Below are 6000 nucleotides of genomic sequence, written 5' to 3' on the forward strand. Positions count from 1 at the left end.
GGCTCTACTGTTACCTAGCAATTGAACTGTATCTGCCCAGTCCATTCATTCTTCCACTCTCCTAGACCACAGTTTAATACCTTTTGCTGTGATTTGTTTGTGTCCCTCCAAAATCCCTATGTTGAAACTTAACCCTTATATATAGTATTAAGTGAATAGTATTAAGAAGTAAAGCCTTTGTGCACTGATTAACTCATGAGGGCTCCATCCTCATTAATGGGATTAGTGCCCTTAATAAAAGAAGCCTGAGGAAGCTTGTTCCTTCTTCCACTATGTGAGGACACAACTAGAAGGTGCCATCTATGAGGAATGGACTCTCACTAGATGCTCCTTGATCTTGAACTCCCCTGTCTCCAAAGCTGTGAGCAACACATTTCTTTCTTTTTTTTTTTTTTTTTTTTTTTTTTTTTTTTGAGACAGAGTCTCATTCTGTTGCCCAGGCTGGAGTGCAGTGGCATGATCTTGGCTCACTGCAACCTCCACCTCCTGGGTTCAAGCGATTTTTCTGCCTCAACCTCCCAAGTAGCTGGGACTACAGGCTCTAATGTTACCTGGCAATTGAACTGTATGTGCCCAGTCCATTCATTCTTCCACAATCCGACCACTGCTGAATATATTCTGCCATGGTTTGTTTGTGTCCCTCCAAATTCGTATGTTGAAACTTAACCCTTATGCAGTATTAAGTGATAGTATTAAAAAGTTAACACTATCTTAATACAACACCCGACTAATTTTTGTATTTTTAGTAAAGATGGGGTTTCACCATATTGGCCGGGCTGGTTTTAAACTCCTGACCTCATGATCTACCCACCTCTGCCTCCCAAAGTGCTGGGATTACAGGTATAAGCCACCTCGCCTGGCCTCTACTATTTATAAATTACCCAGTCTAAATAATTTTGTTATAGTGGCTGTAATGGACTAAGACAATTTCTTCTCTCTTCAAATCTCTGGCATTTATTCCTTATCTTCACTTTCAGCTGAAATTACTTACTAATATTTCATAAATATGATTTAATTTTAACAGTATTTAATATTAAATACTTTTTAAGTGAGATAAATAAAAGCATCCAGAAGTTTCACAGATGTCCACCTACCCATCTACCAGCATCTATATGCACAGATTCTGCTTTCCTTCTAGCTATAGTAGGTGAACTATGTATGATACTATGTAAGGCCAGCCCTCAAATGGACACTAGAGTCCAACTTTTCTTGCTTACCTAAGAATATAGCCCCAGTGGCCAGGCACATTGGCACATACCTGTAATCCCAGCACTTTGGGAGGCCGAGGTGGGTGACTCTACTAAAAATACAAAAAAATTAGCCGAGCATGGTGGTGTGCACCTATAGTACTAGCTACTCGGGAGGCTGAGGCAGCATTGCTTGAACCCAGGAGGCAGAGGTTGCAGTGAGCCGGGATCGCACCACTGCACTCCAGCCTGGGTGACAGAGCAAGGCTCTGTCTAAAAAAAAAAAAAAAAAAGACTATAGTTCCACCAATTCTTAAAATCTTCAATTTTTCTCCTCCCCACTGGATATTCTCAATAGCAAATAAATATGCCATTATTTCTCCCATCTTAAAATCTCTTGATCTCCCCTTCCACTACAGCTAACAATCCATTTCTCTGCTCTCTTTACAGAAAAACTCAAAAGGATTGTGTATAATTTCTGTTACTAATGCCTTTTCCCCCCATTCTTTATCACATTTATTACAATCAGACTTTTTATTTCCACCATACCACAGAAATTGCTCATGTCAAAGTCATTGCTAAATCCAGCAAACATTCGTCAATATTAATTTTACTTGGCCAATCAGCAGTATTTGTTACAGTTGATCATTTCCTCCTCCTGGAAAAACTTTCCATGGTTTCCCTCTAACCTCACTGGTCACTTATCAGCATGCTTAGTGTTTCTTCCTCAAAACCCAACCTTTTAATCTTGGAGTACCACAAGCTCTGTTTTTGGACCTCTTTTCTTCTCTGGGTATATTTATTACCTTGGTGTCCTTCTTAACTCACAGTGTTAGGTATCTTCCATATGCTGACCAATTCCAAATATCTATCTACAGCCCTGACCTTTCCCCTGAACTCCAAATTGGCATAACCAATTGCTGTTTAATATTTCCAGTAATAGACATCTCAAATTTCACATGTCCAAAACTGAACTTCTAATTTCCCCTTCCAAGGCTGTACCATCTATAGTCTTTCCTATCTCAATTAAGGATTACAAACATTTTATTTAAATAGTTTGACTCTCTTACATACCCTTTTCATCCATCAGGAAGTCTTGTTGGCTGCACTATAAAAATACATCCAGAGCGTCTGACCACCTTTCTGGTTTGAGCCACCATCAACTTTCACCTGGATTATTGCACTAGACTAACAGGTTTCCCTGTTTTCACCTTGCCCCTAGAGTCCTTTTTCAACATAGCAACCAGGGTAATCCTCTGAAAAAGAAGTCAGATTGTCTTTCCTTTGCTTAAAACTGTATAAAGGCTCTCAAAAAGAAATAATAAAACAAACAAACAAAAACCATCTAATGGCTCTCAAATCTCTCAGAATTAAAACTAAAATCCTTCTGATAGCCTACATGATATCCAGTTCCCCCATGTATTGGTCCATTCTCACACTGCTGTGAAGCAATACCCAAGACAAAGTGACTTATAAAGGAAAAAGGTTTAATTGACTCACAGTTCCACATGGCTTGGGAGGCTTCAGAAAACTTACAGTCATGGTAGAAGCCAAAAGAGAAGCAGACACCTTCTTCACACAGCGGCAGGAAGGAGTGAGTGCCAAGGGGGAAGCCCCTTATAAAATCATTACATCTCGTGAGAACTCACTATCACGAGAACAGCATGGGAGAAACCACCCCCGTGATTCAAATATCTCCACCTGTTCGGCCCTTAATTACAATTCAAGATGAGATTTGGGTGGGAACACAGCCAAACCATATCAACCCATTACCCATCTGGCCTCATCTACTGCTGTCTCTCCCACTTGCATCCTCTGTTCCAGGCCCACTGGCCCCCTCCCTGCTTCTCTTACCTGTCAGGCATGCACCTGCCTCAGGGCTTTTGCACCAGCTTTTCTGTTTGACTTGCTGTCTCCCCAAGATTTTGGTAACTATCCTCCTTCAAATCTTAGCTCAACTATCATCTTTCAATTAAAGCCCACCCTGATTTTCTGATTTAAAATTGGAACCATTCCTAATGCCGGGCACAGTGGTTCATGCCTGTAATCCCAGCATTTTAGGAGGCTGAGGAGAGTGGATCACTTGAGGCCAGGAGTTCAAGACCAGCCTGCTCAACATGGTGAAACCCCATCTCTACTAAAAATGCAAAAATTAGTCAAGCATGGTGGTCCATACGTGTAATCCCAGCTACTTGGGAGGCTGAGACAGGAGAATTGATTGAACTCAGGAGGCAAAGGTTACAGTGAGCTGAGATCATGCCACTGCACTCCAGCCTAGGCAACAGAGTGAAACTCTGTCTCAAAAATAAATGAGTAAATAAAATGAAATAATAAAATTAATTAAAAAATAAAATTGGAACCACTCTTTATTCCTCCTAGTCTCCTCTATGCTTTTTGTTTTTGAGACAGGGTCTCACTCTGTCACCCAGGCTGAAGTGCAGTAGTGTCCTTGAGCCACTCATGTTCAGATGATCCTTCTACCTCAGTCTCCTGAGTAGCCGAGACTATAGGTGCATGCTGATTTTTGTATCTTTTGTAGAGATGAGGTCTCACAATGTTGCGTAGCCTCTTCCATTCTTTTTTCATAGTGTTTCTCACCTTCTAATGTACTATCTAATTTATGTATTTGTTTTCTATTGTTCCTGGCCTTTCTCTTCTCACTACAATGTGAAGTCCACAAGAGCAGAGATTTTTGTCTGTTTAGTTCATTAATAAATCTCTAACACCTATTACACAACAGTGTCTAGTACCTATTAAGCACTAATAAATATAGACAAACATTGAAATGTCATTCGCTCTCATATATAAAGCCCCTTCAGGCTTATGTCTTAGTAATAACATATCAGACTTCATTGAACATTATCAGCCATAAGATACATAGTACCAATGGGGGCTTCTATTTTGGTTAAAATTCTTAACCTTACACTTTTAGGCTTGAACTAATTCATTTCAAGCTTTGGTCTTCTGGATCCAAATTAATTAGTTTGTCTGAGAAGCATTTGCTAGAAATGAAAGTTTAACAGCTAAGTTTGCTAAGAAGTTTTCATTTGGTAGCTCATGTATTATTACTACCATTCATTTGTTACTAGAACAAATAAGAGTGTTTGAGTTGTGCTTTTAAAGGTGCCTATGTGATTCAGGCCCAGATACAAATGTATTTGGCAACTCTGTAACAGCCCAACTCCCTGATTCACTACTCCCTAGAATTCCTAAACAGAAATATGTTCTATTTACATTCCTGCTAAGAGTCAGAACATTCCTAATTCAACAGCTGCAAGAAAGTTATAATGAAAAATTAGGAGAGAGATCCAAGATGGCTGATCACTAGCAGCTCGGGATTGTAGCTCCCAGTGAAAACACAAAGAACGAGAGGACGCCACACCTTCACATAAATTCTTGTTGCTCACGCACAGGAGATTCCCAGTGGAGGAGCCCAACGGGTCGCCAGCGCGACTCTTGTGACCGGCGAGGCGGTTTTGCCGGCGCCTCAGAGCGTCGGTTCTTGGTGCAGAGTCAGAAAAGCACCATCAATCTTAACGCCGCTGATTTGGTCGGTGCAGTGGGTTGCTCAGATTTCGGCGCTGAGAATCAATAAGTTGGACGTCCACTCAGAAACCCAATTACAAAGACGGTAATTATAAAGACCACAGATGGATAAATCTACAACGAAGGGAAGAAAACAGTCAAAAAAGGCTGAGAATACCCAAGATCAGAACGCCTCTCCCTCAGCAGGGGATCCCAGTTCCTCATCAGCAACGAAACAAGGCTTGATGGAGAACGAGTGTGTTCCAATTACAGAAGCAGGCTTCAAAACGTGGATAATGAGAAACTTCTGTGAATTAAAAGAACTTGTTCTAACACAATCTAAAGAAACTAAGAACTTTGAAAAAAGGTTTGACGAAATGTCAACAAGAATACAAAATTTAGAGAGGAAAATAAGTGAATTGATGGAGCTGAAAAACACAATACGAGAACTACGTGAAGTATGCACAAGTTTTAACAGCCGAATTGATCAAGCAGAAGAAAGGATATCAGAGGTCGAAGACCAACTCAATGAAATAAAACTAGAAGACAAGATTAGAGAAAAAAGGATAAAAAGGAATGAGCAAAGTCTCCAAGAAATATGGGACTATGTGAAAAGACCTAATCTACGCTTGATAGGTGTACCTGAATGTGACGAAGAGAATGAATCCAAGCTGGAAAATATGCTTCAGGATATTATTCAGGAAAATTTTCCCAACTTAGTAAGGCAGGATAATATTCAACTCCAGGTAATACAGAGAACACCACAAAGATATTCCTCAAGAATAGCAACTCCAAGGCACGTAATCGTCAGATTCACCAGGGTTGAAATGAAGGAGAAAATACTAAGGGCAGCCAGAGAGAAAGGTCAGGTTACCCACCAAGGGAAGCCTATCAGACTCCCAGCAGATCTCTCAGCAGAAACCCTACAAGCCAGAAGAGAGTGGGGACCAATATTCAACATCCTTAAAGAAAAGAACTTGCAACCAAGAATTTCACATCCAGCCAAACTACGCTTCATAAGTGAAGGAAAAATAAAGTTTTTTGTGAACAAGCAAGCACTCAGAGAATTCATCACCACCAGGCCCGCTTTACAAGAGCTTCTGAAAGAACCACTACACATAGAAAGGAACAAACAGTATCAGCCTTTCTAAAAAATACCAAAAAGTAAAGAACATCAATATAATGAAGAATTTACATCAACTAATGGGCAAATGGCAGTATTAGACTCACATATATCATTATTAATTCTAAATTGAAATTGACTAAATTCCCCAATTCAAAGACAGAC

The sequence above is a fragment of the Saimiri boliviensis genome, chromosome 11, assembly GCF_048565385.1.
Source record: "Saimiri boliviensis isolate mSaiBol1 chromosome 11, mSaiBol1.pri, whole genome shotgun sequence".
Taxonomy (NCBI): domain Eukaryota; kingdom Metazoa; phylum Chordata; class Mammalia; order Primates; family Cebidae; genus Saimiri; species Saimiri boliviensis.